We start from the raw sequence: 7,641 nt of genomic DNA, 5'->3' as shown, positions 1-7,641 counted from the left end.
TCTAGAACAATCATAACATCCTGAGGGTCATCGCTAGGGATGGGTATCGAAAACCGGTTCTTGTTGAGAACCGGTTCCCACTGTTTCAATTCCTTGGAATCGTTTGCCATTTTTGCAAACGATTCCCTTATCGATTCCAGTCGCCCCGAATGACGTCACCACGTTGCGGAGCGTCATTTACCTGGCAGGAAACACGGCGCCTAAGCGGCTCAAACGCTCAAAAGTTTGGTTATACTTTACGAGAACGGATGACAACAGGGCAACTTGCAATACTTGCAAAGTAGATATGTTATTTAAGGGAGGAAACACTACGAATATGCAAAAGCATTTGCTCACAAAACACGCGATGACCTTAAATGAATGTCGTGTTTTTAATTCCGCTCCGGACTCGTGAACCTCAACCCAGCAGCAGCGGTAACGTTTGCACGTCCTCTCCCGTTAATGCGGCAGGTAAATAATCAACTAACAGTGCATATTATGTTAGCGCGATCTGCCTTATTACAAAACCTGCCATTACTGTGCATTTAGATGACCATGATGAGAGAGACAGACAGAGTCTGGCTCAGATGCTGGCAGTTGTCGCTGCAGTCTACCGGTAGCGTCTCCTTTCAGGCCAGGATAGACGAATGTCACCGAGCAGTGACTAAGTTTGTGGTCAAAGGCTTGCACCCATTTGCCACAGCAGATGCCCCGATTTTAGGTAAGTGAATGTGTTTAATTGTAGGCAGGAACATTACTGGATATTCTTGTTTTATTGCTACAGAAGAATATTTATTTTATTATTTTACATTTACAATTTTTTTCCTGGGGACCCTGTGACACCCCATTGAAAAGCCGTGGGCTGTGGATCTCTTAAGATGTCACTGTTGGTTACTCCATGTTACTCCTAAATTTCTATCTCGTTCAAAGAGAAGGTATAAAACAAAGTTCTAAGCTATTTGACCTTAGTGTTCTCCTTTTTTAAAAAGAATCGATAAGAGAATCGATAAAGAATCGAATCGTTAAACAGAATCGAAAATGGAATCGGAATCGTGAAAATCTTATCAATACCCATCCCTAGTCATCGCCAGGCTCCGCACCCCCTGATCGAATGACACAGATTCCAAAGACTGTCTCTGCTATGGCAGTGGCGATGCTTTTTATCAACTTCCTGTGACAATAAAACAAAAAAAAAATAAGATAAGGATTTCTCAGTAATGTCCATTGCAAACATTTTTTAAAAGTACATATCTGTTTTACATTAATGTAAAATACCTAAAAGCTTTATTCATTCAGGCTTTATAATAATGTGAATGTAATCAAAAATGACTGCCCGATATTTTTCCTGACTCAAGAGAAGTTCATTCAATACCTCAACAATGTCCTGTCTTTCAAAATCTTGAGTTGTGATAGGGGTGACTGTGGCACAGGAGGTAGAGCAAGTTGTCTACTGGTTTAATCCCTGGCTTCTCTAATCTGATACTAAAACTATCAATGGGTAACATACTGAACCCCAAGTTGCTCCTGATACATCCATTGAAGTGTAAATGTTACATAAAAATCTTGTATGAATGTGTGTATGAATGAGGTTATTATAATGATATTATAATAAGGTTAGTATAAAACACTCAAGAATAGTGCGTGTAGTATCCAGTGAGAAACATAAAGCTCTTACTTTTCCTATTTTAAAAGGTACTTTTTACAGCCACCGGTAATTTACAGGAAAACCCCATCCCCTGAAACCTTTTGTTTTTTAGTTCAAGCTTATCTTTGATCATCTCCTTAGTTAAGGATACAGGCAAGTTAACATACCAGGTAATCCTTCACCAGCTTCTCAGGATCTTCATTCAGGTACACGCAAAGACCTTTGGTGATGTATTCTCTTCTGATTTCAACAGCATCAGTCTTTATACACAGAGGGGGAAAAAATATATATATATACGGAAATCCATCTCAACGACCTAGCAGTGGGATTAAAGAACTTTTAGTTGAATTACCAGGAATTTGTGAGAAATACAGAGGCTATTGTTTTACAGTCTTAATCTTTTCAAATAGTATTTATGCATTTTAGACAAGTCTGTCATTTTAATATTGTTTTTTACGTTGTGTATTAATTTAATCATGCCATACCCCCAATTCAAGAAAGTTTAGATGATGTGTACATAAAATCAGAATGCAATGTTTTCTTGGTCTCAAAACTATATGTCACTTACAAATGAATATATTAAATTTTTAACATGGGAATGTGATCATTTTTAAGAAAAATATTAGCTCACCTTGAATTTGATGAACTGGCCTGCCAGCTCTCCAGACCTTTCACCACCTGATAAGATTAAACATTTATTATCTTTACAGGAGGGAACTGCAAGTCTCCAAGTTTATTAAGTAAAAAAATATTTAATTTCAAAAAAATTAAAAAACAGGAAAACATATCTGTTCATGTTTTGTCTTTCCTCCTCAGTGTACTACAAACAGCAACTTACAAACTTACAAATTTCAACAACCCTCACGTAAAATGTAAATTTATCACAACAGTCTCTGTGGTAGAGCCAAACTAGCTTATGTGCAGAGGTTAAGTTATAAACAATATCTATATTTGGAGTAGCTATGTCTTTCATATCAGGCTATCATGCTAGCATGACATTGTGCTATATTCTTGCACTAACGTGTTAGCTAGCTAGAATGGCATAAACAAACAGATATTTTTTTTAAAAAAAACAAAAAAACAAATGTGAATAAATAGAACTGAAAAGAATCGACAAACTAATGATACCTTTGTGCAAAAAGTATTTTCATCAAGATGGCTGAAGATAGATTCGCTCTTACCTTTCCAAGATGCTGCGAAGCAAACCATGTGCTTTCCTGCCTCTTGTTGTTTAGAATCTCAGTCTTTAAGGCAGCTAACCACTCTTGTTAGATTTTATCATGTCATATCAACAAGAATAAATTTAAGAGGTGCTAAGTTGGGAAATTTTATGTAGATCTTATATGATTTTATTGCGTTCACCTTAGAAACATAAATTCATTGTGTTCAAATTACATGTTAGAGTCTTGTAAATGCAATAACCACCAAATTTCACTTTTTTGAGTGTGGCATTTATAGTTTTAAGGACAGTTGCAGTCTCTTCATGCGCCACATGGACGTCATAATTTCAGCTTTTCATCTGTTATCGTTTTTAGGGACACAAATATCTGTGCATAAATACTCAAAACAATATATTTGGATTTTATTTATTTTTTAAATTGATGATCAGCATTTCCCTGTAAAATGACCGTTCCATACCTTTAATTGCATTTGTTATGGAGCTCCAGCAATATAGGATTTTTATATGTGCTGATTAAAAAAAGCCCATATATTGGGAATGATTTTTTTTTTTCTTTCAGACACAAGGCTATAATCCGGCATATTTACATTTATTAAAATGTTCATTAATATGTATTGCCCCTCTTTCTAAATAAATAACTAAATAAAATAAAACATGAACCGTTAAATGTTTTGTGTAGTTATTAGTGAGGAAGCAGTATAAAAATAATCTTGTTTTAGCCATGAATTTTATGCAGCCTAAACGATTTGTGTGGTTGCAGATACATATATCTACTAATTGGTGCTGAGTTACACAAAAACATAATTTCCATCTAGTTGTTTTCTGTCCAAATTTGACCAAGAAATGATGGAAAAAGCTCAGATGACTCTTCTCATATCAGAATATAGAGAAACAACCTGAAGTGTTGATTAAAGACATCACGCGGTCCTTTCTTTGCCCATCGGTCGAGCCTGTTTGTTATGATTTATCTCAGCTCCTTCTTAGCTCGCATTTAGAGCTAAGTGGTTTCTCTTAATTAACCTATCAAAGCTTCTGCTTTTGATATAGCATCAGCCATCTGCAGTGTGGTTTCTGCAGATGAATGGGAGTTTAAGGGAGTGACACAGTATGGGTTCTTGTACACAAAACTAATGCTCATGTGTTCAGACAAAAGTGAAGTGTAGTACATCTGCCAGTTGCGCTGGAAATCGGGCATATTTGTGGAGGTGTCACAATTAAGGCTGACACCTTCATAGTTTCTCTCCAAGGTAACCAAGACTGCACCAAAGCTCCTTGAAATTACTCATCTGCCTCCTTTGTTCAGATGTGGCTTCATGCCATTGGTTTTGCAATCAGTGATCTGTTACAGTAAGGGGAGAACATCAGCAAACAAATCTCAGGCAACCTCAAATCAAGGAATCTTTTCGAATTTGAGTCTTTTAAGGAAATGTGGTCAAAGATATCAGCTACTGAGGTAGACAGGGTTAAAAACTGTCGATTTATGGATGAATAAATAATATGAAATTCCTGATACAAAATGCAGAGATTAATTTACAAGTCAGATTCAATTAATAAAAATATGAATTGAATAAGGATATGTAATTATGCTGGTTTTTGTGGCACATGCTGTCTCCTAGAAGAGAATCTCATCTGTTCCCTACATTCAGCTGGGAAATGCTCTCATTTTTAAAATTAATACAGTCAAGTACCCTTCAAATTTCACATTAAATAGAAAGGAAATCAGTAACTGAACATAATGTGCATTTTCAATTAATGCAATCTCTTAAGGGATAATTGTGAGCCTGTTTTACCTTTTTTAACAAAAGGCTTTCCGGTTCAAATGTTTTCAACCCATTTAATGGCCTTTGTCTGTTATTGCTTCAACAGATACAGCCAGTAGGTAATTATAACTTACTATTGGCACTGACAGCCATAATTCTTTATGCACTGTGCATACATTTTCTTACACTTGTTGAAAAAGCTGTTTCATCTGTGTCCAGGTCACAGTAGCAGGAATCTAATCTATCACATCCACAAAGCTATGTACAGTGACACCTGCCTATCTCTACTACCAGTCCTGACGCTTATTCCGCTGTTTATGATATGATAGCTACGGCGGAGTGAACACCTGAATAAACATCCATCATGACACTGGATTGATGCTGAAGCCAGGGAGGTGGAGATCAGAGTTTTTGGTTGTGTGTTGACCAAAGTTTGGCATTGCTGTTGCACATGCTTGTTTCTGTGATGATGATGCTGCTAAACGAGGGAATGCTGCTTAAATGCTTTTCCTGGTCTATATCCAATATGTGTCTTCTCATGTGTCATCATGAGCACAATGCCTAGAATTGTTTGCCATGAGTTCTTTGGACATGGTTCAACCACAAGTTGCTAGAGAGAAATGTGTATCCATCCTTTAGGTTTGTCAGGTGGAATCAGTTGCAAAGAAGCTGCTTTGCGTTTGTTGCTAGTATATTGCTTTATGCTTTCACAGTTATCTGTAAATACTTACTAACTGCTAGCCAAGTGGTATTAAAACTTCAAAAAGTGTGATTCAAAGTTCCCCTTCAAAGTAAAAGCTCCTGCCAATACGTTTGAAAAGGTGCAACTGTTCCAGTTTGTATCAGGCTTTCCCAATAAACTACAGCTCGGAGACGCAATTCCATCGATTCCATTCAAACTACAACCAATATGCAAGTGAACAAAGTAATCACAATGAGGTTTTTGGCAACTACTTGGGAAATGTACATTTTTCCCTGGCAACAGGTGGTTACCAAGGGGTCACTTGGCCTGTGTGACATGGACTTTTCACAGCTCATCAGATCATTTATTTTCCGCCTCATAACTGGTGGTTGCTGACTGGTTTCCAGGCCTGTGTGACTGGGGCATTATTTACTTAATCCAACATGGTCACATAGCCAAAATGGTAGAAAGGTTATTGTTGCAGGTAGGTGGTAATCTGCTGGCTTATTTGCTTACTTATGAATGATTGGTGCATTATTTAATCCATTTTGGTCTTTTAGAAGGTGAAAGTGTCCCATATGAGGCACAATTTGAGAGCAATAGAGATTGCTGTTTGTTTCAACACTGTTTCCTTTAGAAATGTGTATCTTTTAAAATTAAAAGAAGGCATTTTAGCCCAAATTCTGATCTCAATCAAAAATACGGTTACGCCTTCCTTTCTTTAAAGGTAATAACATATCTCTTTGGACTTCAGAGCTAGTTTTACGTATTTTCTCTTCATTTTGACTGCAACCTTTTACATTTTTTCCTTAGAACATTCATTTCTTTTACATCTATATGTTTTCAGATTTATTTTTTTATTATTTGTTTTGTTTTTTATTTAAAACCTTTTCCAGTACAAGCTTCCTTCCCCTGGTGGTTCAAACATATTTTTCATTGTGTAAAAGCAGGGAGTTCACTATCACACCCCCAATGATACACAAAGGGTAAATCTGGGGGGTTCAGTATCTTGTCCTATAATACTTTGACCCATGAACTGGATGCGACAGTAAAACAAACCACAGCTGCCCCTGCAGTACCTTTGTACCTGCTGCGGCCTCAGTAACCCCAATAACATAATTGAATCCTGCATATTTTGTTTTTCTAGCAAAATGGACAAGGGGGGGGGGGGGGGGGACTCATACATTAACTCTGGTTGAATTTTTCTGAATACTTCTAATCACACATAATCACAGCAACAACCTACGCCTCAGTACTTAAGCTGAGTACATCAAAATAAACTCTTCGTTCCCTATTTTTCAATGAAATTTATTTCCTCTTCCCAGCACTACAATGAAATGTATCATATTTTACCAAATGAAAAATGTGCTTCATTCTCTGCAGGCTGCCTTTAATAATTATCTGTTTCTATGTATGTGCAGTCTCTGTCCTCCACAGTGGCTGAGATGGTAAATGCAAACTAATGAGGAACATGCTTCTGAAGAAAGCGGCATTATCAGGGTTTTTTTTCCATCAAAGAAGGAACTTTTGTTGGTTTTCGTCATAGCCGGATAATCACTTTGTATTTTACAGACCAGTGACTTTGAACATAATAAGCTACGCTGTCACCAGAAAGAATATCAATTACTTTTTTCTAGAATTCTCCTATGAACATAAGTATTTACCTAGTTTTAACCGTAAATAATAAGAATATGGGAATTATTCATTTAATCCACATGTCTATAATTAATACCTCATTGCCATTTAAAATGATAATGTGCCCTGTTTCACATCGTAAACAGGCCAGAGATAACTTGTAAGCTGAGCCGTTAGGTCGGACTTTATAGCCTCTTACTCAGATGTTGTGGATCCATTAAAATCTGAAAGTGAGTTAAAAAGCAAAGAGCTGCAGTGCGATAGAAATTACCACACTTAAAAGCCCGGGTCATTCTAAATTGGTGGACTAGATTTTAATGACTCAGGCATCACATTACAGCTCTTTGCTTTTTCACTACCTCGTTCGCTTGAAGAACATTCAAGCCATTATTTAAGATAAAGATATGCTTTAGATAAACAAGCAGCACTAATTTGCATAAAGTCAAAGGGAAGGAACTAGTGGAAGACTTAATGAGACTTTGCTTCTCCAGAAAACCCTAGGTCAGTTTTGTAAGCTCTTATTATAACTGCAGTTATGAAGCTATAGCAAGCATGTGGAAAAGTGCCTGTAAATTGAGCATTCTTGTGGAAAACAACATTTTTACCCAACTCTATGCAGTCCTGAGAAAGAATTAAGTAGAGTTAAGCCATCAGTTGATCCAAAATGCTGCAGGAAGAGTACTAACAAGAACTAGAAAGAGCGGCTTTTCTTCATTGGCTTCCTGTTAAAACCACAATTGAATTTAAAATCCTGCTCCTC

The 7,641-nt window shown here is 36.8% G+C and overlaps 1 long non-coding RNA gene across 1 annotated transcript; it reads right to left on the bottom strand.

Moving 5' to 3' along the window:
• Positions 1–1,059: 1,059 nt before the first annotated feature.
• Positions 1,060–2,465, bottom strand: LOC146511697 (uncharacterized). The gene is made up of 3 exons (XR_014875995.1): positions 2,256–2,465; positions 1,792–1,884; positions 1,060–1,150 (listed from the first exon to the last, which is right to left on the bottom strand). It is a non-coding gene; the product is annotated as an uncharacterized LOC146511697 (long non-coding RNA).
• Positions 2,466–7,641: the final 5,176 nt, after the last annotated feature.

The sequence above is a fragment of the Neolamprologus multifasciatus genome, chromosome 9 (assembly GCF_963576455.1).
Source record: "Neolamprologus multifasciatus chromosome 9, fNeoMul1.2, whole genome shotgun sequence".
NCBI classification, from domain to species: domain Eukaryota; kingdom Metazoa; phylum Chordata; class Actinopteri; order Cichliformes; family Cichlidae; genus Neolamprologus; species Neolamprologus multifasciatus.
The sequence above is the reverse complement of the archived record's forward strand: the minus strand, read 5'-3'. Positions and strand labels throughout refer to the sequence as shown.